This window comes from Mus musculus, chromosome 4 (assembly GCF_000001635.26).
Source record: "Mus musculus strain C57BL/6J chromosome 4, GRCm38.p6 C57BL/6J".
NCBI lineage: Eukaryota > Metazoa > Chordata > Mammalia > Rodentia > Muridae > Mus > Mus musculus.
The window spans coordinates 5,756,840-5,784,322 of record NC_000070.6 but is presented as its reverse complement, the minus strand read 5'-3'; the positions used below and the strand labels follow the sequence as shown (position 1 = coordinate 5,784,322).

The following is a 27,483-nucleotide window of genomic DNA, read 5'->3' as shown; positions in this document are numbered from 1 at the left end:
CTGTCCTCTGTCCCAGGCAGTTTCTTCCGTCCCTAACTCTTCTCCCAACTTATCCAGCACAATGCCCAGTGCTGCTGGAAGCAGAGCCTGGAACCCATGCAGAAATGATTCCCTGGTGTGCTCAATTCAGAATGTCTCTCCCTCAAGACAGAAAGATTAAAATCTACAAGGTTTCTACTGTGCCAGTCCAGATAGTTTTGATGCTTCCCTCCCCCAACTCTGTTGCAGAGCAAGGAGGAAAATAGTTTTGATGCTTCCCTCCCCCAACTCTGTTGCAGAGCAAGGAGGAAAAACACACCCCTGGGGGTGGAGGGGTTGGAGGGGGTGGGGCAGAGGGGGTGAAATGGAGGGGGTGGTGGGGTGGAGAGGTGGAAGGGATGGAGGGGGAGGAGAGGGTGTGGTGGAGGGGTAGAGAGGGTGGAGGAGGTGGGATGGAAGGGGGGGTGGAGAGGTGGAAGGGATGGAGGGGGAGGAGAGGGTGTGGTGAAGGAGTAGAGGGGGTAGAGGGGTAGAGAGGGTGGAGTTCATTTAAGAGGCTCCCCAAGTATCCTCATTACCTAGACTCTTAGAGCTCAAATTAAAAGTAATCTAATAAAAAATTTTAAAATAGAAAACTACAGACATCTCTGGGAAGACCCTTTACTGGGCCTGAAAACTTCACCTAGAAAACTAGGAAACAGACCAGTTCACACTATTCTGACATAGCAGCTCCTTCCAAGACACTACCAAACTGTCTCACAACTTTTAAAGCTTCCGATTCCTAGTTACCAAAGTAACTCCCCTCCCCCTGCACTTTAGAGATTGGCTTTGTATATTAAGATGTGTTTTGTTGTTGTTGTTGTTATTTTAACGACAAAAAAAAATAACTTGGCATACAGGTCAAGAGGTCAGAGCGAATGTTCAACATCCTCTCACTCTCTCATGAGTACTTCCACTATGGCCTCAAGTCTGAGATAGCCATTATCGGCTATGCAGTGGTCCTCTGTCACCTGCCAGCCAGCACACCAGGTAGGACAGCCAGGTAGGACACAAGCCCTTTACTACATCCTGGGTGCCACCTGAAAGAGGACATAGAGGCCCAGAAGACTAGCTAGTTATGTCTTCTGCTCACTGAAGGTCTGGCTAGATTCAAACCTGCCTCCTGTGCTGCTCTGGGCAACCACTGGTGCTGACATCAGCAGTAAGCAAGGGAGGGAGGACAGAATGCGGGCAGCAGCCTTTTATTAGTTCTAGCAGACAGCAAGAGGAAGCCCCAACTAGCACTCCTGCCACAGGGTAAAGTAGGGAGAGAAACAAGAAGATAGGGAGGTGTCCTGAAAACTTGGTGGCCAGAGCCATTCATAAAATGTAAAAATAAGCCCAAAGCATCCAGTATGAGATAGAGACGACACAAGCTCTTTGTTTGATGAGATTCTCCAAGGGGCTCTCAAAATGTCACAGCACCCTCCTTCATGAAAAATAAACATTCTAGTGTTTTGCTAAGGAAATTAAAATATCTTCTGAGCAAAGGAAACAATAATAGAGTCCTGACCCGACCAGATAAAAGTCAGATTAGGAAAGCCTCATCTTGGGCTGCTCTGTGAGAAGGATCAAGGATCGTACAGACCATGGCACCCACTCACCAGGAGAAAGAGCCTCTCACAAGCTCTCTCCTCAGTGAGGCATGCTTAATCAGGACACAAAACAGAGGAATGGAAGGAAAGAAGACACCCGTAGTGGGTCTGTTGATCTAGAAAATGTTTACTGATCCTCTGCTATGTGGCAGGTAGAGAAAAATATGAATGACCTATGAATCTGACATGTGTGGCACACATAAAGATAGTATGTGGTGTGACATGAATAGATGCTGAATAGAAAAAGAGAGCAGAGATTTAGCATGGGAGAAAGTGCTGTCAACACCCACAGAAGAGATAAAGGTATGGGACTGAGGAACCCTCAGAAGAAGAGAAGGGAATAGGTTTGTTTCTTGGGTTTTGAGATGCAGCGACTGCTAGAGGTGGGTGGGCAGAGCTGGGAGAAGTATTCACTTCAAGATGGCAGAGGTGTGGTATTTATATGCTGATGGGAAATATACAGTACAAAGAAAAGCACACCTCTATATTGAAAGAAAAGGAATAAAAAATTAACTGCAGGGCTGGAGAGATGGCTCAATGGTTAAGAGCACTGACTGCTCTTTCAGAGGTCCTGAGTTCAATTCCCAGCAACCACATGGTGGCTAATAACCGTCTGTAATGGGATTCGATGTGCTCTTCTGGTATGTCTGAAGACAGCCACAGTGTACTCACATACATTAAATAAATACATACATACATAAATAAAATAAAATAAATATTAAAAAAACTGCTGAAAAATTAACTGCAAACTGAACATGGAGGGACAGCGGGTCACAGGTGTCAGAGATGGAATAAGATGCTTTCTAACTGTTGTGTGACATTAGGGAGATGGCTCTGAAAGAATTCACAGTGTAGGTTTGTGCCAACCCTCAGAGCACCAAGGTGGCACAGGGAAGGAGTGCGTTCAAAGGCTACAGGCTGGACGGAAAGCTGGAGGAAGCTTCCTAGACGCAGATAAGTTAGCAGTTACTTTAGGGCAGGCTGTGAACTACTACAGAGGCAAAAGCTAGTAGACACTGGCAACGTTAGTTCTCCATCTGCTGGAAATCTCCTGCCCAAAGCAAATGGTTTGAATGAACATTGTGCCTACAGAACAGAGAAAGGAAGTGCTGCTTCTGCAGACTTGAAGTTTACCAAGGGGGAATTGGAAACCCCAAGCAAAAAGAGCTGAAAGCACATAGACATTCAGCTGTGTGGCCCTGATCAAGTGGGACTACATGCCAGGCACCGTGCCAGGTGCTAGAGGTGCTCACACGAAAGGGACAGATGCAATCACTTGTGCCCATGGCATCCTCACACATTTTAGGTCAGGGTTCCTAGCTGGATTCTCACATACTTGTGCTCTGTGCACATAGGGAGAAGTGGTTGGGATGGCAGTGTGCATGAGGGGAAGCGCTGTTTGACCTGGGATTCACCACTGACTCCTAGGTGACCCCGAGTCATCTTCAGTCTATACCCTAGGCTCCTTACTGCCAATGGCTTCTGTTGTGGGAGGTACAGCGGCCCTTGTACTCAGATAAGCACTGGGGAAACCAGGAAGGTTAAACACATAGGTTGTCCCTCAAAGGGAGGAATATATACACTATTTTCTGCCTAGAATGCTGGGAGTACACATGGTTAATAGTCTGGTGACCTTTGTGCTATCTGTGTGGCTGAGACCAGATCCTGCCCCAGGTCCTTATCACGAGCCAGTCAATGTATAAAATCCATAGTTATGGGAGATGTCACATGTACTTTACAAAGACTTTTGATGTAGTCACACCTTGAGCTTTAGTGTTAGTATGCACACTAGATTGAGTTAATTGTCACGGGGAAAATTTTCACCAAATTGTGCTGTGCTTAAATATGCCAAAACTGAGCTATGTGGGGTCAGACTCCCAAAGTTGAATCAACATCAGCTACTGAGTAACATTGAGGCAAATTAGGTCCTTCCCTCTACAGATCATTATTCTGCTGGCTGTGGAGGTTGTAAAGATCCCCAAATGTTGTTAATGAAGTATGGAAAAGGCTATCAGGTAAAGTCTGTGTCCAGAACAATTAAAATAGTCCAGATCTAGAATGAATTTCTCTGCAATGAGAAGAACTTTTTAACCCAGACAAAGGGTTGGATAGAAGAGGCTGGCTTACTGCCGGTCCTGTAATGGGTAGGAGAAGAACGTTAAGTTCCTTTCAGTTTTGTTCTAGGGCTCTGGAAATTCTCGTTGCCGAGGCTGAATTTACTATTTTCACTGAGAAAAGAAAAACGTAAGACAGAAGTTTGAAGATAAAGTATACTAAGTGAGAAGCATGAAAAGCCTAATTGTAGTGTAATGAACTAAGACTGTGGCAAGAAAATGTATGTGAGTGATTAGGCCTATGAAGAAACAGGTACTAAAGCAAAGGGTATAAGGGAAGTGGGCTGGATGAAAGTGATGACGATAAACAAGTAGGGACCTGGCTTGCCTTCTGCAGATGTTTTAAAAGTTGCACATCTGTACTGGGCTGATATTTTACATCCTATATGAACCCAGATTCCAGGCATAGAAGCAGAATGTTTTTATGTATGCATGCATATGATGTTCCTGGTGGTGAAGATTCTGAAACTACTGGATGGGAGTTTATGACTGACCAAGGAGACCCTCAGGGACGAATCCCTTCGGGATGCTCTCCTGGCGTTAGGAAACAGATGGCTGTAGCCCGGAAGTCTACCACAGATGTCAACAACAATAAAAGCTGATGTTCTCATAATTAACAGTGTTAAAATGATGTGTTATATTTACCTGTAACAAGTCAGCTTACATTGGAGCTCATACTATCCACAACACATCAGAAAACATTTAGCCAACAACTGCAGGCCAGAAACCAAGCCATTAAATCTTCCAGTTAGACCTAGTGTACTAAGACAGGAAGTCCTAGTCTCAGAACTGAGGTGTGCCACATCCTCACCCCCAGGGAATGATTTGGGTTGCATAATTTCCCTCAATTAATTTGGAAGATCCAACTCTTCTGTGGAATTCTTTTCTTTTACTGACTACTAGAAGCAAGGTATTAGATTTTTGCCTTTTGTGTAAAATCTTTGAAGGCAAATGGTGGCTTTTATACACTTATCTGTTTGACTTGCTAAAGCATTCTGTATTATTCTGAGTGTATGTCAAAAAACCAAGGAGGCTGAGTCTTCCTACATTTACAAGTATGTCTGGAAAAACATTTTAGAAAATGAACCCTATGCATCTATAGAGTCGATTACTCCTTTTATGAAGCCATAATCAGCCACCAATTTGACTTCAAGAAGACAGTGAAAAGAACAATATGTAAGAAAGTTACTCTCTGTTTCAGAAAGTTTCTCAGTCAGTGCATTTTTAGTCCATGGACAAAGGATAGATAGCTTCTCCTTTTCCATGCCAGCTTTATCAAGCAATATGATACCCAGCACAAAGTGACCTACTTCACAGCTAAGAAAGTGATGTGTCATTCCAAAGTCTGTTTCTCCATGCACAAGGAAAAACCAAACACTTCTACAGGCATTCCTCTCTGGGAAGGGTTCCTTTAAGCAAAATTCTAAAAAATAAAAGGAGGTGTGTGCATGGTTTTCTCCCCTGAAAAGCATCTGCCAAATATTTCCTTATGGCAGGACCATTTGATATCCTTGGTTTAGCTCTCTTGCCAGACTATGGATGTGCCGAACAGTGCCAGGTGGAGCAGTAGGGAATGAAGGGATATAAAGATTGCAATGGTTCTTCATAGAGTAGTTTCCTCTGGGAGAGTAACTCACATGAAAGAAAGCATGGCCCCAACAGCTCTACTCCTGTGGAAGAGTCATGGTACAATGAACTGCAGCAGATGTTGGCCTTCACTGACCATGTCTGGACTGATATTCTCTAGTGATCACTGAAGGTCATAGAACAATTAGCCACAGCAGATGTTGGCCTTCACTGACCTTGTCTGGACTGATATTCTCTAGTGACCATGGAAGGTCACAGAACAATGAACCACAGAAGACAGTGGCCTTCACTGACCACATCTGAATCCTGTTTCTTATCTGTTCTCTGTGACCTTGAACCAAGAAATCCTCTTGATATTCACCAGCTATCACTTGAGAACAGGAGCACTGTCCTCTAAGGCGGCTGGAATCACTCAGCACATAACCTGACACACAGACACTGTTCGAGGAAATTTTACAGCAGAGAAGTTATTTTTATTGGAAAGAAATTCCAAGTACCCTGTGAGAAAAAAATACTCTCTTGATCAACACATTGGTTGCAAAACCATGTAAACTTAAGGATTTCTTCTAAGATAAGACACACAGAAATGAAATCCATTATTTACAAATAAATCTATCTAGGAGCTTGGGAGGTCCTACATTAAATTTGTTACCTGTTTGAAGAAAATGCTCATGTTTGCTACAGTGAATTTCAGTCCCTAATAGGATTTTTCCCCCTCTCTCAGTGTTTTCTTCTTCTCAGCATGTCTTACAGCTTTCATTACCTTGGCATTTAGGGAGTTAATTTTTTAAAGTATTATAAAAGTGCAATCGTAATTTTAATGCCCATCTTCTTATTCCTGCTGAAACTACTTCTAAGCTGTAGACTCGTATTTGAAGTTTTATAAATTCCTCAAAGTTCTCTATGTACACAATCTCACCAGACAGACAACACAGAATAAGCTATTATAAGAAAATTAGGCTAATGATATGGAACAAGCCTAGATTCCCATCATCAGATGAATAGATAAAGAAAATGTGGGGTACATACTAGAGTTTAAGTTAGCCATTCAGAAAACCTTAGTTCCCATGCTTTTGTGGCCAGCAATTTACTGAATGAGACAAGTACCCAAGAATATATCTTTATAACCATATCTTTCTGTCTGTCTGTCTTCCTACCTATTTACCTATACTTACAGTAGGAAGGGCACTATTCTAGGCAGGAAAGGAATCAGCAAAGGAGGGTGACAAGGGCAGGTAACGGGAGGTCAACACAAAGTGCAGTGATGTAGGAACATATCCTAATGAAGCTAATTTGTGTGCTATTTAAATACAATTAAAACATAATAAAAGTAGGCTGAATGAATGAGAAGACAGATGAGGAGCAAGCAAACCTTCCCATCACTTATTTGCAAACGTACAAAATATCATCTAAAACTTATATGGAAAAGAGAAGAAGCCAAAAGAGCTAAAAGGATTCTGGCAAGGAGAGAAGGTTGGTGGTACTTTACCTCCTGCACATCAGAGACATCCAGCGACAGTGCACACTGCATGGTACACTGGAAGGACAGACACACAGATGGCAGGAACAGAAGGAAGAACACAGAAACAGCTCCACATTGGCACGGCCACCTCACCTGCAGCTAATGTGCAAAGCGAATTCCTGGGAGGGGCAGACTCCTGCACAAACAGTGCTGGAGTACCTGAGTTCCATGGGTCAAACCATGAAAGACCTCAGCACCTCACGCCACATCCAAATTAACTCAGAAGAGCCAATTTCACATGTAGTCAATCGGAAACAGAAATGTTTTCTGAGACAAAAAGAAAAAAAGGGAGAGTATTTATAGGACCAACATTAAATGAGACATCCTCAGAGAGGACACACAAAGTGTCAGCCAGGGAACAAAGAAGAAATGGATAAATTTGCCCAAATCAGGAAGGTGGGGCTGTGTTTACTAAATGACTCCAAAGCTCTAAAAAGAAACTTTGTGGTTGTTGTTGTCATTGGGGAAATCCTTTCTGTTACTGTGGGTCAGGATTTGGTATGGTAAGGAATGCATTCTGTAACTAGCACTGAAGGCAAGGGTACTACCAAGGAACTGCTCATTTGCCTCAGAGAGCCCAGGGGACGGATATGACTGGGCTGTGGAACGAAGGATCTGAAGCTTTACTGTTCATTTGTACACATACAGTGTAGTATGGAATTCGTGGTGTTCTTTCATACATACATACATACATACATGTACAGTGTAGTATGGAATTCATGGTGTTCTTTCATACATACATACATGTACAGTGTAGTATGGAATTCGTGATGTTCTTTCATACATACATACATGCATACATGTACAGTGTAGTATGGAATTCATGGTGTTCTTTCATACATACATACATGTACAGTGTAGTATGGAATTCATGATGTTCTTTCATACATACATACATACATGTACAGTGTAGTATGGAATTCGTGGTGTTCTTTCATACATACATACATACATACATGTACAGTGTAGGAATTCGTGGTGTTCTTTCATACATACATACATACATACATACATGTACAGTGTAGTATGGAATTCGTGGTGTTCTTACATACATACATACATACATACATACATGTACAGTGTAGTATGGAATTCGTGGTGTTCTTTCAATGTTCCTAACCATTTCTGATTGTTAGAAATCTTACTTTCATGTACAGGGTCCTGTGTTACCACAGCTGTTCCCAGTTGCAGCTAGGTCTTGTTGCAGACAGCAATGCTTTAAGAATATGTTGATTAAGAGGTTAAACAAATCAAAAAAGGAGAATATTCCTAAAATGGATATTTGTCTCTGAAACATAGAAGAACAGACCACTCTCCTGATGAAGCTTCCCTGTGTTTTTCTAATCCATGTAGAGTAAGAGTCATTGACAGCATACCTAACGTTTCTTAACTTTCTTTATGTCACCTTATTTATGTATGTGCTTGTTTGCTTGTTTATACATTTATTCCTTTGGCTTTTTGGGATAAGGCCTCACTGTATATCCTAGGCTTGCCATACAACTAGCTCTGCAGCCCATACTAGTTTCAAACACGCAATTCGCATGCCTCTGTACCTGATGGGACAATACTTACCAGCCTCTGCAGTTTTATTAAATTATTATTTTATTAGAAATAGGTATAAAAAACCCCCCAAAACCCTGAAAGTTCATGCTGCGTGTAGATGTGAAGGTCTGTCCTAATAACTACGACAGACATTTTTTCTTTTAAAACTAACAAAAGAATTCTATTATTTCTCCTGCCTCCCATCTAAGTGCTCCATGTGGATTTTGAATACATATTATAGTTCATCTCTCATCATTGATATCCCTAGAATGTTAGCTTTAAGGACTATACACAGAGATAGTAAAAAATGCTCACTGGAAAATATATGTACACTGTAGAGGAGAGTCATAGTCTCTATGTTACTGGCCTATTATGTCTGTTTGCCTTTGAGACTAAAGTATGTCCGGTAAAGAGTGGAGACTAAGAGTAGAACCCACAACTCATCATAACCACAGCCTATGAGAGTCTCACAAGCACAGAGTAGCCAGGTTCTCGAGATGTCCATTTGGGACAGCACAGCTTCCTGGTGGGTGGCTAAGTCCTCTAAGGAATGGGGGCAGGGGGTTCTGCTAACATAGACAATGTATAACTGGAAGAACTGGGACCATTCAATAACTGAATGCACAATAAGTCAAACCTGTCTTCCCCTTTGTCTCTGCCACTACATTGACAAAAATAACCACTTTCCCCAAAATAAAAATGGAAAAGGATGAAAAGGAAGTGGTATGAAGCACAGTCAGGTACAGAAGTAGAAAGAAAGGCTTCCTTCACACATCCCAGCCTCCTCTTTTCTAGAATAAGAAACACCTTTTTCCTTATAAATAGAACAAAACTGAACCCCATGTGTCACAAATACTCCTAATTAACTTTGTGCTTTCATTTTGTCTTCTGAAGTGCTTGTGCAGGGTGAGAACTGTATTTCAGAACCTACAATCACAACTGCTATGAGCTTAAGTCTGGCACAACTGACAGATTTGTTCTCAATTCCTATTTATAAAGCAGAAACTGTGATAAATCAAATGACTCTTGATTAATTTTAGCATATAAAGCAGCTAGCAGACCATGTCTGTTTGTGACAGAATTCAGCATTTTTTGCACAATGGGCTGGCTCTGAAGGGTTACACAGAATACAGTTAAGGAATTTGTCTGCCATTACTTGTATGACATACAAAACAGTATTTTCCTAAAGATCCAAATGTTACTTTTGGTTCAAAATGACAGCATAGCTTGTTTAGTTTATGATTAAACTTTTCTAACCCCTTAAATAATAAAAATGGCAGACAGAGCAAGGCAGACACACAGTGGCCCTTTAGGTGCTTGTTTAGTTGCTATGACAAAACACCCGAGAAAAGTGGTGAGGAAAAGAAGAGAGGGTTTCTTTTCACTCACAGTTTGCAACAGGTCTAACAGCAGGTGTGTGGGGCTGCTGGTCATACCGCAACTGCACCAGGAAACAGGGATGAAGGCTGGTGTTCCCCTACTCTTTCCATTCCTCAATCCCCCAGCCATGGAATGGTGCTGCCAACATTAGTGTGCATCAGGTAACCCAACTTAGAAATCACAGGAAGGCAGAGGCTGGTCTTCCAGATGATTCTAGATTAGTGTGACAATCAATATTACCATAACTGGAGGACGTGCCATAACTAACTGAACAGAAATGCAGGTGGGGTGTCTGCATGAAGTCACAGTAAAAAGTGAGAGCATTTGCTTGGCACCATGTTCCAAAAGGACAGGTCCTGGAAGCAAGAAAGGAACAAAGAGGGTTGGATACAAAGCAGAGAACATGGAGTCTGTGAAGCTCCAAATACAACTGGGGGTTGGGGGGAGACACAATCCTACCACAGCTGTAATGGAATTCTCCCTGACAGTTCCCAGAAATTTTGAGTGAAGAACGAGGATGAAGGCAGTCTGTCAAGGCCATCCAGACAGCTGTGGGGCCTTATTTGTTCCTTGCTGAGTATGCCTAAGGTCAAGAAGTGGGACACAACAGGAAGGAATATTTGCTTCTTAGAGAAAACTGTCCCATCCTGGGAAGATATTGTTTTAGAGGGACACCTGCTGAAGTTAGGTATCACTTAGATCCATGCATATGGCCATCTGTAACTCCCACCTTCATACAGCAAGATTTCTGATTGATTTGATCCCCAGGAAATTTCTTACAGTGTTAAAGGATTGCCGATCTGAGGCTCTGACATGAAAGCCAGAACCCGATAATCACACAGAAGAAAAGGGGCCTATGGAAGGTCAGATATTTAAAAGACATTTGAAGACAACTTCAAAAGACCGAGAAAACTGTCCAGAGAAATCCATGGAGCTACTGAAGCCCTAAAATAAAAGTAAATGATTTTAAAAACATAAAACAGCAAAATATTGAGTTCAGAAATGAAATCTACCCTTCAAATAATTCAAAATAAAGCTTGAAGAATAAACAGAGTGTTTCCTGGAGAAACATGGCTGAAGTCAGCCAACACAGAGGAGATGGTGACAAGGAATAGGGCCCCTAGCTGGTCCAATATTCAAGGAAGAAAACCACCACTAGGGATGAAACAACATTGATCAGAAGCAAGCATTTCAGAACTACTACCGGAAACTCAGGAAGGCCCGGGAATAGAGAGTAAGAATATCAAACAGCCCACAGTGAGGTAGCCACTGTACAACTTGAGAATGTCAGGGGGCAAAATCTCAATTTCAAAAGAAAAATACTTGCACCCAGGACACACAGTAATTGAGACAGCACTGTTCCATAAAATCAGCACTTAATGTGCCTTCAAAACTGGGAAATATGATTTTTTAAAAATAGAAAACAATGACTAATCTCTAGTTTTATACTCAATCCTTCAAATGTAAGGACAGATAGAGAATCTTGCTGACAGGAAGAGAGTCAAGGAGACTGACCTCTAGATACTTTTACCTAGAAAGTGTATGTGGGTGCACATCAGTACAATTACATAAAGAAAGAGACTTGGCATCCAAGCAAGAGGGAATCTCACCCAGAAGAGTGACTTCAGGTAGGTCCAGCCATAGCTCACGAAGCTGGAGCACAGCAGCTGCTAAGAGATGAGCCACAGCAGAGAGATTCAGATAGCATGAGGGATAAACATGCACAAAGCATTACTCAGAGGCATATGCAGAAAGGTCAGGACAGGTGACCGTGAGAGCGGTGTGTACGTGACTCCAGTGTAAGTCAGAAAACAAGGCAAAGGACAGGGGAGAAGCATACACTCTGAACAGGCAAGGCCTGGACAGACGAACTATGCAGCACACTCCCAGGATACACAGCTCTGCCCTACCGATAAAACCTTAAAAGCAAACTCCTTACAAAGTCTCTATGATTTGTAAACACTCCTTTCTAGCATATTCACTCAGCAACTCAAGTATAAAGCCAACCCAACATGAGTCAAATCTTGGATATAGGTTTTGCATATAACTTGCATATAAGATTAATTTACAAACGATCTACAATACAGACTAATATTTACAAACATATGTAAGTAAAGTATTTTCAGATGGCTACTTTAGAGTCTGGGAAGTGAATGTTCATGAACTCTCAATTACATTTCCCTACTTTGATGATCTCTCCCAGGCGTCTGGGCCCACATCAAAGGCGTTCTTATGCTACTAAATCAATGAGGCAATTTCAGATGCAGCCCTGGGTTTACTTACTGACAAAGGAGCGCATTGAACCTCCCTGGCTTCCCTCATCCTGGTCTCATTCAATCTCCTCCTGTCACTTTCCCACTGCAAGACTGGCTTTTCTTTATTAATGTGTCACCAATTGGGTCATCTAAATGTTCAGTCTGTGACCTGTTCTAGAAGCCAAGAAAGCTACACTGACATATCAAGATACCCCACAGCTCAGCTCAAACATCGAAATCACCAAATACATAGAACTGCTTGAGAAAAGCAGCACATTTCTGCTCTGTCCCCAACCTTCTGCACCTCCATGCCACATGGGATTCTTCAGCACTAACCAGGAATACCTCTCTCCAGGTGGTGTCCGCCAGGGAGGGCTGGGCCCCGCAGACTCTGACTATGGCTATCCCTCTGGGCTTCTCAATAACTGTTCTCTAGGTTTTCGATGAAACTTAGCTACAGTCAGTCCTTTCTTCTCACCTTGGGAATTTCAAGGATCCCAGAGGCTTGTACTTAAAATGAACATAGCTTTAAGATATAGCACTTGGGCAATAAATCACTGTCTTGATGATGTGAGTTGAAAGTCCAACCATGGAACTCTCCACAACCTATCCTTGCCTGCAGTGAATGGGCACTGAGTAACTTCTGAGATGGAATACTGAAATTTATATGTGCATGATCCAATTAAAAAAATAAATTACAGAGAAAGCTGTTATTTGTTGAAATATCAAAGACAAACCCGAAGTATCTTTTTCAGCCAGTGGGCTTATTCTCTTAATCTCCCACTGCACATCTTTACTATGCAGTCTACAGGACAGTTCACCAAGGAAAGAGGGATTATGAAGGCGAAGAATGATGACTCATCAAGAGATCTCCCAAAGCAAAGAAGGCATTACACAGGACAAAGTACTTAGGTGCAAATGCAGTCTGGCTATTTTCTTTAAGTGTGCTCTGGCCACGTGCTCTTCTTCACCCCCCCCCCCCCCCCATACGCACACACTTTCCTGGAGCCCTTGCCTCCTATGGAAGCTGGCTTGTTTCCATGGAGTCACGGATTTACATCTATGATATGGGTCTTACTCATTTACTCACTTGTTTGTAGTCAAGCTGCAGGCTTGACTGTAAGTATGAGCTTATGAGCTTGATGTTGGTAAGACCTGCCCTGGCTCTGCTATATAGTGGCTGCATGACTATGAAAAATGAAACCATATAAGCATAGGTCCTGACTTGATGGTAAAGGAATGGACATTATATTTTGTCTTGCCAGATTTCTGGGGACATAAACTGAAATGAGTATTAAAAACAAACAAACAAACAAACAAACAAAACATGGGACATAGTGCCAGGCAAAGGACAGGAGCAACTACATCTGTGTAGCCCAGACTCTTTCCACAGGCCAGCCTGAGAATATCTGATGGAGTGGTGGGAAGAACTGTTACCACCAATGTGTTTGTCATATACCATAGAGATTCCAACAAGACTATAAAAATTCAAAGAGAAGAGAGACTATTTTTAAAGCAATTTCTAAAAAAAAACTCCTGGTAATGAGAAACAAGTTACTTTTGAGCTAGATCTTGTCACAACAGGGAATTTACTCACCACCATGACAGAGTCATATCCGCTTTCTGGTAGAGTCTAAATGTTTGTATCCCCGCAAGCCATCTGTTGACTCTCCAGCACAGCAGTACATGGTCTGAAGAGGTGGGTGCTTTCGGTGAGTGAACACATCATGAGTCCCCACTGTCATAGCAAGGCTTACTGCACTTACAAAATAGGCTGAAGAGACTGTGCTTGCCCCTTGCTGTGGTAGGACAAAGCTACGAAGAGGCATCATGAAATGCCACATCTGCTTGTCCCTCCCCATCTTGGACTTCTCAGCCTCCAGAGCATCTATAAATACTTAAATAAACTTATCAGCTTAAAAATTAGTTACTTATAAAAGAAGTATGCTGGTATATGCCTATAACAGCACTCAGGAGGGAGAGCCAGCAGAATCAGAAGCTTGAGGATAGCCTTGGTTACTGGCAAGACAAGAGGCCAGCCTGGGCTACAGGAGATGATGTCTCAAACAAAACAAAGCAAAGCAAAACAAATTAATTATTCAGTCTAAACTTTTTTTTTAATAGCAACAGAAATGGCCTGATGTTCCAATCTTAAATGAAGAGCAATCAGGTTGAGAATGAAGAACAGGACTGTTCATGTGCTCCACTCATACCTCCTCTTGGCTCTGTTAACCTTGAGCCAGCAGTTGGCTGGAACACAAGTTACAGTGTATTAGTTTTTTTGGTTTCCAAAGGCACAGAAATATCATGAATGATGGTAATTTCTAATGTTTAAAGGGATATATAAGAAGAATGTCTGTAGGCAATGCTGAAATGAGAATCTAAAAGCAGACTGCTAGAAGCACTATATGGTTGAGTAGTCTTATATATTTATCATCATGATTATTTGTTTTAGGGTAGCAAAGGGGAATCATTTTCCACAGGCAATACTAAGCTAACATCTAAAGTTATATCCATAAAAGAAAGGTGGTTCAAATACTTTCTATGGTTCAAAAGAGGATTTTTAGAGTTTGTAACCCACAAATGACTTGGGACATGTTAACTGATGTTGCTACAAATTCTGGCTTCTTTTGAATGGAAAATTATAGGAAAACAGGAAAACATTCTCTTCAGTGAAGTCTTTCCAGAAACCTCTTTGCCACAAACCACATGGCTGTGTGCTGGAAGCCTGAGTTAGGTAAGAAGAGAATGGAAAAAAGGACAGACACACAGACACAGGTACAGAGAAGCTGGAATCAGTGTGTCACAGTCAGCAGATGCACAGTCAGCAGCCTGGAAGCTCAACCTTTACTTTACACTTCTGAATCAAGGAGGTGGGCTTATCAAAAGAACTGAGCCAAAAGGAAGAGTTATTGTATGCTGCTGGACAAGGAGGCAGGTTTACTAATCCCTGTAGGGGCTCTCTACAAAGGGGCAATCTGAAGCTGTAAATACCTAGGAGGCAGAAGCTGTGGTAGATACTCTCTGTACAGTCAACATCTGCACATGAACCAGGGAGAGGCTTTGCCATTTCCCTGATCCTGACCTGGCTTTGTTATTCCCATGAGGCCCTGGAATTCTTGACATCGCCATGCTCATATTAACAACTCATACTTACTCAGGACTCCATCGCACACCCCTTTTCCCCTGAAGTACAGCACAAAGGTACGGACACGCTTCTACAAGGAGCATCAGTGCAGACATGAGCATGGAACATGGAAGACGTTTCTTACCACTAATCCAATACCTGCCAGACCATGAACTGATCTCTTCTTTCCTAGCAAATAGATGAGCAGGTTCCTGATGGAAGAATGCTTGAAATCTGAGTGCCCTGGAATTCAGCTGGTTCCTCGTGGGGGTCAGGATGTCTGGAAACTAGAGCTTTTCTGTCTGTCTATCTCTCCTTTCCTCTCCACCTACCCCCACCCTGTCTCTCTCAGGAAAAACAGGTTTTCTACAGGAGCTACTGCAATGAGGCAAAAGGGAATTCAGAACAGAACTGGATTCCATTCCAAATAAGTCATGGTTCAGGAGGGAAGACTGACAGCAAGGGAGCATAGCTGGGGCCAGTGAGTCAATGTTACTGAGTGGAAATATCTGGTATCCGGGGACTCTGGCTTGATGGACCTTCTACGGCTTTTATTGAAAGCAGGCCCCAGGGGGTAAGAAGAAAAACCAAATTTGATAATGGTCATATACAGTGGGCTACTTCTCTAAACTGAAGTAGCAAAGATTTTTGCTACCACAGTGTGATCCAGGATTAAGACAAGGAAGACAGGCCATGACTTTCTGGCTTTTGAGGCTTGTAGGAAGCTGACCACCCTGAGCACTATGGCGAAGGGTACTTCCAGGACAGAATGTGTGCGTGGACCACATGTACAAATCCACAGCATGGAGCCATGCTCACAGCAGAGTGGGAAAGCAACACAATGAACTAAATCCTTTGGGATTATGGACATTGTGTTATCAGTAAAACATTAATGACAAATGGTAAATACTTTCAAAACTAAAAGCTAATGGCAGGTGTACCCCAGAGTCTATCCACAGGCAAAGCTCATAAAAAAGCATTACATAACTATTTATAAGGACAAATATCTTTTGGTATCAATGTTTAAAAGGTTATACATCTAAGTTTTAAATACATAAAGTACATTTAATCTTTCAGTTTTTGAAATGAAGTTATCAGAGAACCTAAATCTATTAAGCTTAATGCGGACTAATTAAGAAAAACCTGCAAAAACTGCCTTCTAGTTATAAATACAGATTATGTTTACTAATATACATATTCATGAGGCACTTATTATACAACCATTACAGACATAGCACTTGGTACAGGGTGCTTCTTGTGAATCAGAACTACCACAAGGACAATGACATAGTAACTCCTACTATGAAGTCTCTGAGGCAGGAAGGCTGCATTTTATACATCAAGACACCGAGAAGCCAAGATATTAGGATGCTCAATAGTTCATCCAAGAAAATGCTTGCTCTGCCTCTGCTATATTTCTAACATGGCAGGCTGGCTCCAAGAGTGATGCTGCTCATGGTCAGACAAGAAGAACCTGAGCTCTGAGAGGTGGTCCTTCCTCCTCTGATTGGCCTGCCTTACTCTTGTTCCCTGCATATACACAGCAACAGATCTGGCCACTCCTCAGTTTTCCTTTTTCTCACTATTCTCTGATGTGTTTTTTTTTTAATTAGATATTTTCTTCATTTAAATTTCAAATGCTATCCCAAAGGTCCCCTATACCCTCCCCCTCACCCTGCTCCCCTACCAACTCACTCCCACTTCTTGGCCCTGGCTTTCCCCTGTACTGGGGCATATAAAGTTTGCTAGACCAAGGGGCCTCTCTTCCCAGTAATGGCCAACTAGGCCATCTTCTGCTACATATGCAACTAGAGACACGAGCTCTGGGGGTACTGGTTAGTTCATATTGTTGTTCTACCTATAGTGTTGCAGACCCCTTCAGCTCTTGGGTACTTTCTCTAGCTCCTCCATTGGGGGCCCTGTGTTCCATCCAATAGATGACTGTGAACATCCACTTCTGTATTTGCCAGGCACTGGCAAAGCCTCACAGGAGACAGCTATATCAGGGTCCTTTCAGCAAAATCTTGCTGGCGTATGCAGTAGTGTTTGCATTTGGTGGCTGATTATGTGATGGACCCCCGGGTGGGGCAGTCTCTGGATGGTCCATCCTTTTGTTTTAGCTCCAAACTTTGTCTCTACAAATCCTTCCATGGATAGTTTATTCCCTATTCTAGAAAAGAATGAAGTATCCACGTGTCTTCCTTCTTGGTTTTCTTGTGTTTTGGAAGTTGTATTTTGGGTATTCTAGGTTTCTGGGCTAATATCCACTTACCATTGAGTGCATATCAAGTGACTTCAAGTTCTCGGGGTTAGAGACTATTAGGTTCCCGGATTAGGGACTATTGAGGTTCTCGGAGTGAGACAATTAAAGTTATGCAAAAATTAAAAGAAAAGCAATTGTTTGTAGCTCCTGAAAAGGTGCAGAAGGGCAAGGTCATCCATTATTTGGAAAGCAAAATAACAGAAAGATATATAATTCCACAGAAGATTCAAATTAGAACTGATCATCTAAGGACTTTCAATGATTTTCAAAAGTTGCTAGGAGACATTCAATGGGTTAGGCCTTATCTGGGTCTAACAAATAAGCAATTGCAACCTCTTTATGACACCTTGCCAGGGGCGACAGCCCTGGATTCAGAGAGAGTTCTTACAGAAGAAGGAAGGGAAGCCTTAACGTTAGTAGAGAAGGCTATTCAAATTGCTGCTTTAAAGAGGAGAGAGGTTGATCTTCCTATATCATTATGTATTTTGCCATCAGAAAATCAACCTACTGGAGCCCTTTGGCAACGGGCTCCTTTATTATGGATCCATCCTAAACTTTCCCCCACCAAAGTGTTATCCTATTATCCTGCCTCCGTTGCCCAATTGGCATTGCTGGGTTTACAGCAATGCGTGCAGCATTTTGGCACCCCTCCTGATGAAATTATTGTACCATGATAGTAGACAAGTTGAAGTGTTGTCTGCCACTGTAGATGACTGGGCAGTTTTAAGATGCAGTTTTTTAGGCAAGATAGATAATCATTTTCCCAAAGATCCTATTTTACAGTTGTGTAAAGCTCACCCGGTAATTTTTCCTGTGAGTACCTCTCGAGTACCATTGAAAGGGGCTCCTCTAATTTTAACAGATGGATCAAAGTCAGGATGCGGAGCCTATTTAGTTCAAGGCTCTGCGCTATAGTTTTACAATTCCCCCCTGCCTCACTGCAAGTTATAGAATTACAGATTGTGATTAAGGTTTTTGAACAACATTCAGGGGCCTTTAATTTAATATCAGATAGTCAATATGTGGTTAATGCTCTTGCTATCTTGGAGGTGGTTGGTAGGGTGAATCTTGGGTCCAGCATTGGGGATTTATTAAGTAAATTACTAAATTTGCTATTGCATAGATCCTCCCCCTTCTTTGTTCAGCATATCCGACCGAGCTCATACTGGGTTACCAGGTCCATTGGCTGAGGGTAATGACATAGTGGATAAGGCAGAACAAGTTGCTGTATTTCTGGCATGTCCTGCCCTTGACCCTGCTTATGATTTTCATTCTAAATTTCATGTAAATTCTAAAACATTAGCCTCTCGCTTTGGGATCACCGAGCAGAGGCCAGGGAGATTGTCAAGGCCTGTCAGGCCTGCGCTCCTTTATTACCTCAACCCTCCTTTGGAGTTAACCCATGAGGGTTACTCCCCCTACACGTTTGGCAGATGGATGTAACTCATTTTGCCAAATTTGGAAAATTACAGTTTGTTCATGTTTCAATTGATACTTCCTCTGGAGTCATTTTTGCTTCTTTGCATACTGGAGAAAAGGCCTGTCATGTCATAGCTCATTGCTTTGAAGCATGGGGTGCTTGGGGTCAACCCAAAGAATTAAAAACTGATAATGGTCCTGCTTACTTCCAATACTTTTGTTAGCTTTTGTAAGATGATGGGCGTTCACCTTGTACATGGTATTCCCTATAACCCTCAGGGGCAGGGAATAATTGAACGTGCTCATTGTACCTTAAAAAAATGCTTAATAAAACAAAAAGGGGGAGTTGTTCTAGGGGCGACTCCCCGGGAACGCCTTTCTATAGCCTTATTTACTCTTAATTTTTTAAAGAAAGATAAATTTGATTGTACTGCTCAGAGAGATTCAGTAATCCTGATGCATCTCAGAAGGGAACTGTTATGTGGAAGGACATGTTGGATGGCCAATGGCATGGGCCAGATCCAATGTTGGTGTGGGCGAGAGGGTCTGTTTGTGTGTTTCCCCAGGACCGCCGCCAGCCGTTGTGGGTACCTGAACGACTGACTTGAGTGCTGAAGGATGACCAGAGGTGTGATGATGATTCTCCTGGGATTACTGATGATGGTGACAGGGTGCAGGAATGAGGAGCTACGATGGGGCATCATGTCGGTGTTTTTCCAAAGCCGCTACCCTTGACCTATTCCGCTCAAGTGTTTCCTCGTTTCTTTACCTCCAATACATCTTTACAGCTACCCTTTTTACCTGATGATGAAGGAGTGGCACTGGTGACTGAACCTCTCCAGCTTGCCCTGCGAGGGGTATTATGCTTTCAGCTTATTGTAAATATTTCTCAAGATAGTACGTGTGTGCAATTGTATAATCAGACTGCTGCGTGGTTTGATAGACCTTTTAATAGTTCAACCCGAGCTAATGCTACTTGGATCAGAGGAACTTGGCCTGTGAGCATACCCAAGGGCAATGCTAGCATTCCATTCCAACCTCGCTGGGCCCCATTTTGTAGAGGCATACGAGACTCTTTGCTTCCGTGGAGTGGATGTCAATTCTGAAAGGCCGCTTGGGCAGTGAAAATCTGAAAGGCCGCTTGGGCAGTGAAAAAGTATTTTACCTTTTCTCCATTCATCAGTACCACACATAATCAAATGTTTGCAAGTTATAATTGGACATATCAAAGCCCAGCACAGCGAGGGGCTAATAATCCTTTTAATGTATGGTTGTTATGTGGGGTAAATGGAAGCTGTATTGATTTGTCACCTCTGAGTATACTGATGGGAGGGGCCTGGGAATTGCTAGTTTTTATTGGATTGGCTCTGATTTGTTTGAAAATTCTGTGAGTGTTTTGGCTTCGAGAAAAAATATGTCTTTTGTGCCTACACCTGTGTCTGTTTGGCCCCCTTTTGTGGTTTTAGATATAATGGTAGTTATGATAATGAGTTTATTAATCGTAGTAGTGATAATTGCTTTTATAGTATGTATTGGAATGCATCTGTATTTTCCTTGGCTGTGGTAACCCGTATGACTAGTTTTGTACCCTAGCCAGTGTAAGCTCCATCTGTGATGACACTGTTTAGACCTAAAGGAAATTTTGAGATTACCACTGCCATAGTCACAGCAATATCGCACCTCAAGGAATGGGCTGGCATAGGAGGGCTGGCAATCATCTGTGTTGCCACAGGAGTAATGGCCCTGTGGTGCATTTGCCATATGCAAAAAAGGCATACTCATGTGCAGGCACTGTTGATTCAGGCTTTTGCAGCCCTAGAGCTGGGAAAATCTCCTCAAGTGTGGTTTGGCATGCTAGAGAAGTAGTCAATTATGGGTAAGACTTCCTGGAGGTGTTACCCACCTAAGACAGGGATCAGACCACTGCTGTCTGTCCTCCCGATGACGGGTAAGGAGCATTATCGCAGGGGGCAACCTAAGACAGGCATTCTCTCTGCCAAAATAATAAATAAGGGGGAGATGTGAGGAGCAGGTGCGGCCGCCACCCCAAAATGGTGCCCTGGACGGCTGCCAGGTCTTATGACCTGCACCTAACTTCCTCATTATCTCAGACATAGCCACATCCCAGCCACCTGCACTGCGCAGATGCCATGCCTGAGGTGTCATCACTTGCTGTGAACCTATGGACTGCTGTTACGTGACTGGGGCGATTGGGAGGAGTCAGTAGGGTATTTAAGGTGTGCCCCGGGATTGTTCGGGGATTCCTGTTCCTGCATTGCAATGCTAAGTGTTCCTGAATAAACCTGCTTGAAGAAGGACAATGTGGTGTTGCGTCTTTCCTGCTGGTCGGGGTAGATGCGACACAAGAAGTGGGAGTGAGTAGGTAGGGGAGCAGGGCAGAGGAGGGTATAGGGGGACTTTTGGGATAGCATTTGAAATGTAAATGAGGAAAATATCTAGCCCCGGGCTACTTGCCAGCAGAGTCTTGCCCAACACCCGCAAGGGCCCACACGGGACTCCCCACGGGATCCTAAGACCTCTGGTGAGTGGAACACAGTGCCTGCCCCAATCCAATCGCGCAGAACCTGAGACTGCAGTACATAGGGAAGCAGGCTACCCGGGCCTGATCTGGGGCACAAGTCCCTTCCGCTCGACTCCAGCCCCGGGCTACCTTGCCAGCAGAGTCTTGCCCAACACCCGCAAGGGCCCACACGGGACCTCCCACGGGATCCTAAGACCTCTGGTGAGTGGAACACAGCGCCTGCCCCAATCCAATCGTGCGGAACCTGAGTCTGCGGTACATAGGGAAGCAGGCTACCCGGGCCTGATCTGGGGCACAAGTCCCTTCAGCTCCACTCGAGCCCCGGGCTACCTTGCCAGCAGAGTCTTGCCCAACACCTGCAAAGGCCCACACGGGACTCCCCACGGGATCCTAAGACCTCTGGTGAGTGGAACATAGCGCCTGCCCCAATCCAATCGCGCAGAACCTGAGACTGCTGTACATAGGGAAGCAGGCTACCCGGGCTTGATCTGGGGCACAAACCCCTTCTGCTCCACTCGAGCCCCGGGCTACCTTGCCAGCGGAGTCGCCTGACACCCGCAAGGGCCCACACAGGATTCCACAGGAGATCCTAAGACCTCTAGTGAGTGGAACACAACTTCTGCCAGGAGTCTGGTTCGAACACCAGATATCTGGGTACCTGCCCTGCAAGAAGAGAGCTTGCCTGCAGAGAATACTCTGCCCACTGAAACTAAGGAGAGTGCTACCCTCCAGGTCTGCTTATAGAGGCTAACAGAGTCACCTGAAGAACAAGCTCTTAACAGTGACAACTAAAACAGCTAGCTTCAGAGATTACCAGATGGCGAAAGGCAAACGTAAGAATCCTACTAACAAAAATCAAGACCACTCACCATCATCAGAACGCAGCACTCCCACCCCACCTAGTCCTGGGCACCCCAACACAACCGAAAATCTAGACCCAGATTTAAAAACATTTCTCATGAGGATGATAGAGGACATCAAGAAGGACTTTCATAAGTCACTTAAAGAATTACAGGAGAGCACTGCTAAAGAGTTACAGGCCCTTAAAGAAAAGCAGGAAAACACAGCCAAACAGGTAGAAATCATTAAAGAAAAACAGGAAAACACATCCAAACAGGTAATGGAAATGAAGAAAACCATACTAGAACTAAAAGGGGAAGTAGACACAATAAAGAAAACCCAAAGCGAGGCAACGCTGGAGATAGAAACCCTAGGAAAGAGATCTGGAACCATAGATGCGAGCATCAGCAACAGAATACAAGAAATGGAAGAGAGAATCTCAGGTGCAGAAGATTCCATAGAGAACATCGACACAACAGTCAAAGAAAATACAAAATGCAAAAGGATCCTAACTCAAAACATCCAAGTAATCCAGGACACAATGAGAAGACCAAACCTACGGATAATAGGAATTGATGAGAATGAAGATTTTCAACTTAAAGGGCCAGCTAATATCTTCAACAAAATAATAGAAGAAAACTTCCCAAACATAAAAAAAGAGATGCCCATGATCATACAAGAATCCTACAGAACTCCAAATAGACTGGACCAGAAAAGAAATTCCTCCCAACACATAATAATCAGAACAACAAATGCACTAAATAAAGATAGAATATTAAAAGCAGTAAGGGAGAAAGGTCAAGTAACATATAAAGGAAGGCCTATCAGAATTACACCAGACTTTTCACCAGAGACTATGAAAGCCAGAAGAGCCTGGACAGATGTTATACAGACACTAAGAGAACACAAATGCCAGCCCAGGCTACTATACCCGGCCAAACTCTCAATTACCATAGATGGAGAAACCAAAGTATTCCACGAAAAAAACAAATTCACACAATATCTTTCCACAAATCCAGCCCTTCAAAGGATAGTAACAGAAAAGAAGCAATACATGGACAGAAATCACGCCCTAGAACAACCAAGAAAGTAATCATTCAACAAACCAAAAAGAAGACATCCACAAGAACAGAATGCCAACTCTAACAACAAAAATAAAAGGAAGCAACAATTACTTTTCCTTAATATCTCTTAATATCAATGGACTCAATTCCCCAATAAAAAGACATAGACTAACAGACTGGCTACACAAACAGGACCCAACATTCTGCTGCTTACAGGAAACCCATCTCAGGGAAAAAGACAGACACTACCTCAGAGTGAAAGGCTGGAAAACAATTTTCCAAGCAAATGGACTGAAGAAACAAGCTGGAGTAGCCATTTTAATATCGGATAAAATCGACTTCCAACCCAAAGTTATCAAAAAAGACAAGGAGGGACACTTCATACTCATCAAAGGTAAAATCCTCCAAGAGGAACTCTCAATTCTGAATATCTACGCACCAAATGCAAGGGCAGCCACATTCATTAGAGACACTTTAGTAAAGCTCAAAGCATACATTGCACCTCACACAATAATAGTGGGAGACTTCAACACACCACTTTCTTCAAAGGACAGATCGTGGAAACAGAAACTAAACAGGGACACAGTGAAACTAACAGAAGTTATGAAACAAATGGACCTGACAGATATCTACAGAACATTTTATCCTAAAACAAAAGGATATACCTTCTTCTCAGCACCTCACGGGACCTTCTCCAAAATTGACCATATAATTGGTCACAAAACAGGCCTCAATAGATACAAAAATATTGAAATTGTCCCATGTATCCTATCAGACCACCATGGCCTAAGACTGATCTTCAATAACAACATAAATAATGGAAAGCCAACATTCACGTGGAAACTGAACAAGACTCTTCTCAATGATACCTTGGTCAAGGAAGGAATAAAGAAAGAAATTAAAGACTTTTTAGAGTTTAATGAAAATGAAGCCACAACGTACCCCAACCTATGGGACACAATGAAAGCATTTCTAAGAGGGACACTCATAGCTCTGAGTGCCTCCAAGAAGAAACGGGAGACAGCACATACTAGCAGCTTGACAACACATCTAAAAGCCCTAGAAAAAAAGGAAGGAAATTCACCCAAGAGGAATAGACGGCAGGAAATAATCAAACTCAGGGGTGAAATCAACCAAGTGGAAACAAGAAGAACTATTCAAAGAATTAACCAAACGAGGAGTTGGTTCTTTGAGAAAATCAACAAGATAGATAAACCCTTAGCTACACTCACTAAAGGGCACAGGGACAAAATCCTAATTAACAAAATCAGAAATGAAAAGGGAGACATAACAACAGATCCTGAAGAAATCCAAAACACCATCAGATCCTTCTACAAAAGGCTATACTCAACAAAACTGGAAAACCTGGACGAAATGGACAAATTTCTGGACAGATACCAGGTACCAAAGTTGAATCAGGATCAAGTTGACCATCGAAACAGTCCCATATCACCTAAAGAAATAGAAGCAGTTATTAATAGTCTCCCAACCAAAAAAAGCCCAGGACCAGATGGGTTTAGTGCAGAGTTCTATCAGACCTTCAAAGAAGATCTAATTCCAGTTCTCCACAAATATTTCACAAAATAGAAGTAGAAGGTACTCTACCCAACTCATTTTATGAAGCCACTATTACTCTGATACCTAAACCACAGAAAGACCCAACAAAGATAGAGAACTTCAGACCAATTTCTCTTGTGAATATCGATGCAAAAATCCTCAATAAAATTCTCGCTAACCGAATCCAAGAACACATTAAAGCAATCATCCATCCTGACCAAGTAGGTTTTATTCCAGGGATGCAGGGATGGTTTAATATACGAAAATCCATCAATGTAATCCATTATATAAACAAACTCAAAGACAAAAACCACATGATCATCTCGTTAGATGCAGAAAAAACATTTGATAAGATCCAACACCCATTTATGATAAAAGTGTTGGAAAGATCAGGAATTCAAGGCCCATACCTAAACATGATAAAAGCAATCTACAGCAAACCAGTAGCCAACATCAAAGTAAATGGAGAGAAGCTGGAAGCAATCCCACTAAAATCAGGGACTAGACAAGGCTGCCCACTTTCTCCCTACCTTTTCAAAATAGTACTTGAAGTATTAGCCAGAGCAATTCGACAACAAAAGGAGATCAAGGGGATACAAATTGGAAAAGAGGAAGTCAAAATATCACTTTTTGCAGATGATATGATAGTATATATATAAGTGACCCTAAAAATTCTACCAGAGAACTCCTAAACCTGAAAAACAGCTTCGGTGAAGTAGCTGGATATAAAATAAACTCAAACAAGTCAATGGCCTTTCTCTATACAAAGAATAAACAGGCTGAGAAAGAAATTAGGGAAACAACATCCTTCTCAATAGTCACAAATAATATAAAATATCTTGGCGTGACTCTAACTAAGGAAGTGAAAGATCTGTATGATAAAAACTTCAAATCTCTGAAGAAAGAAATTAAGGAAGATCTCAGAAGATGGAAAGATCCCCCATGCTCATGGATTGGCAGGATCAACATTGTAAAAATGGCTATCTTGCCAAAAGCAATCTACAGATTCAATGCAATCCCCATCAAAATTCCAACTCAATTCTTCAACGAATTGGAAGGAGCAATTTGCAAATTTGTCTGGAATAACGAAAAACCTAGGATAGCAAAAAGTCTTCTCAAGGATAAAAGAACTTCTGGCGGAATCACCATGCCAGACCTAAAGCTTTACTACAGAGCAATTGTGATAAAAACTGCATGGTACTGGTATAGAGATAGACAAATAGACCAATGGAATAGAATTGAAGACCCAGAAATGAACCCACACACCTATGGTCACTTGATCTTCGACAAGGGAGCTAAAACCATCCAGTGGAAGAAAGACAGCATTTTCAACAATTGGTGCTGGCACAATTGTTTGTTATCGTGTAGAAGAATGCGAATCGATCCATACTTATCTCCTTGTACTAAGGTCAAATCTAAGTGGATCAAGGAACTTCACATAAAACCAGAGACACTGAAACTTATAGAGGATAAAGTGGGGAAAAGCCTTGAAGATATGGGCACAGGGGAAAAATTCCTGAACAGAACAGCAATGGCTTGTGCTGTAAGATCGAGAATTGACAAATGGGACCTAATGAAACTCCAAAGTTTCTGCAAGGCAAAAGACACCGTCAATAAGACAAAAAGACCACCAACAGATTGGGAAAGGATCTTTACCTATCCTAAATTAGATAGGGGACTAATATCCAACATATATAAAGAACTCAAGAAGGTGGACTTCAGAAAATCGAATAACCCCATTAAAAATTGGGGCTCAGAACTGAACAAAGAATTTTCACCTGAGGAATACCGAATGGCAGAGAAACACCTGAAAAAATGTTCAACATCCTTAATCATCAGGGAAATGCAAATCAAAACAACCCTGAGATTCCACCTCACACCAGTCAGAATGGCTAAGATCAAAAATTCAGGTGACAGCAGATGCTGGCGTGGATGTGGAAAAAGAGGAACACTCCTCCATTGTTGGTGGGAGTGCAGGCTTGTACAACCACTCTGGAAATCAGTCTGGCGGCTCCTCAGAAAATTGGACATAGTACTACCGGAGGATCCAGCAATACCTCTCCTGGGCATATATCCAGAAGATGCCCCAACTGGTAAGAAGGACACATGCTCCACTATGTTCATAGCAGCCTTATTTATAATAGCCAGAAGCTGGAAAGAACCTAGATGCCCCTCAACAGAGGAATGGATACAGAAAATGTGGTACATCTACACAATGGAGTACTACTCAGCTATTAAAAAAAATGAATTTATGAAATTCCTAGCCAAATGGATGGACCTGGAGGGCATCATCCTGAGTGAGGTAACACATTCACAAAGAAACTCACACAATATGTACTCACTGATAAGTGGATATTAGCCCCAATCCTAGGATACCCAAGATATAAGATATAATTTGCTAAACACATGAAACTCAAGAAGAATGAAGACTGAAGTGTGGACACTATGCCCCTCCTTAGATTTGGGAACAAAACACCCATGGAAGGAGTTACAGAGACAAAGTTTGGAGCTGAGATGAAAGGTTGGACCATGTAGAGACTGCCATATCCAGGGATCCACCCCATAATCAGCATCCAAACGCTGACACCATTGCATACACTAGCAAGATTTTATTGAAAGGACCCAGATGTAGCTGTCTCTTGTGAGACTATGCCGGGG

At 42.4% G+C, this 27,483-nt stretch overlaps 1 protein-coding gene across 10 annotated transcripts in view; it reads right to left on the bottom strand.

The window, feature by feature from the left end:
• Fam110b (family with sequence similarity 110, member B) overlaps window positions 1-27,483 on the bottom strand; it is a 157,093-nt gene that overhangs the window by 16,779 nt on the left and 112,831 nt on the right. Inside the window, exon 1 of one of the 10 annotated variants that reach the window (XM_030253523.1) lies at window positions 15,300-15,318. The exons of 6 other annotated variants lie outside the window; for them this stretch is intronic. The gene's annotated coding sequence lies outside the window, so the exon portion shown is untranslated. Of the gene's footprint in view, window positions 1-11,368; window positions 11,440-15,170; window positions 15,187-15,285; window positions 15,319-27,483 lie in introns of those variants that run through there. 3 more of the 10 variants (XM_030253520.1, XM_030253524.1, XM_006537897.1) reach the window with 3 other exon arrangements.